Source organism: Giraffa tippelskirchi, chromosome 13, assembly GCF_054371585.1.
Source record: "Giraffa tippelskirchi isolate mGirTip1 chromosome 13, T2T-mGirTip1v1.2.pri, whole genome shotgun sequence".
NCBI lineage: Eukaryota > Metazoa > Chordata > Mammalia > Artiodactyla > Giraffidae > Giraffa > Giraffa tippelskirchi.
In genome coordinates this window covers 35,241,903-35,243,184 of record NC_137287.1, presented here as the reverse complement: position 1 = coordinate 35,243,184, position 1,282 = coordinate 35,241,903, and the positions used below count along the sequence as shown (strand labels likewise).

The window sequence follows — 1,282 nt, the reverse complement described above, 5'->3', positions numbered from 1 at the left end:
AGTTTGCTCAACCTCATGTCCACTGAGTCAGTGATGCCATCCAACCATCTCATCCTCTGGCATCCCCTTATCCTCCTGCCCTCAGTCTTTCCCAACATCAGGGTCTTTTCCAATGAGTCGGCTTTTTGCATCAGGTGGCCAAAGTATTGGAGCTTCAGCTTCAGCATCAGTCCTTCCAATGAATATTCAGGGTTGATTTCCTTTAGAATTGACTAGTTTGATCTCCTTATGGAAACTGAACATAAACTTAGTATTTTTACTACCCCATACTAGTATTATCCCTGTTTTACAAACAAGAAGGTTAGATCCAGAAAGGTTAAATAATGTGTCTAAGAATAAATAGGGCCACCCAGGTGGCTCAGCGGTAAAGTCTTTGCCTGCCAATACAAGAGATGCAGGAGACTCGGGTTTGACCCCTGGGTCGGGAAGATCCCCTATAATAGGAAAGGGCAACCCACTCCAGTATTCTTGCCTGGAAAATCCCATGGAGAGAGGAGCCTGGTGGGCTACAGTCCATGGGGTTGTTAAAGAGTCAGACACGACTAAGCGACTGAGCACGCACACAAAATTAAGCAGCTGAAGCCTGACTAAGCAAGGCTACAAGTACATCTGAGTCCAGCCTCCAAGTCTCATCTTTACTCAGCTATGCTGATGCCTCTGGTTCACACTGGGAAGTTATCAGGGGGGTTATGACTTTGGGAAACCTATTATGATCACCACAAAGAACTGGGAGGAAGTTCAGGGATAGGCTTCATGATAAAACCCTGATATATGACAAGAGCAACTTAACCCAAATGAATAACAGTAGAAAACCAAGACAAGTGACAAGATAGATAATTCCCTGTGAAGCCTAGAGTAGAAAGAGTAAGGATCTATTCTATTTCCAAGTTAATATGCAGGGGCTCAAGAGCTATTTTGCATAGACTAGTCTGGCTATTTTTTACTGAGCATCTATGGAAGCTCGATGGAGGTGCTGGGGGCTGAACCCAGAGCCTCATGCATGCTAAGCATGTGCTCTACCACTGAGCTACTCCCCCCACATATCTATTATTTGCCAAATCCATTTCTAAATGTTTTGCTTTCTAATGCATAATTAGGTAATTATGTATTACCTCATTTAACATGTAAACGTGCCAGTGCAGTAGCTTCTCCTTTCATGGTTTTAAAGATGAGGACATGGAGGCAGAAAGAGGCTAAGTAACTTGCCCAAAGTCACAGCAGAAGAGCTGAAATTCTCACTAGTATATTATCTCCAGGGTTTCCCAGGTGGTAAAGAATCCGC

At 43.8% G+C, this 1,282-nt stretch overlaps 1 non-coding gene across 1 annotated transcript; it reads right to left on the bottom strand.

Annotated features, from left to right (window-relative positions):
* Nucleotides 1-965: 965 nt before the first annotated feature.
* TRNAA-AGC (transfer RNA alanine (anticodon AGC)) lies at nucleotides 966-1,037 on the bottom strand. Its single transcript has one exon. It is a non-coding gene; the product is annotated as a tRNA-Ala (tRNA).
* Nucleotides 1,038-1,282: the final 245 nt, after the last annotated feature.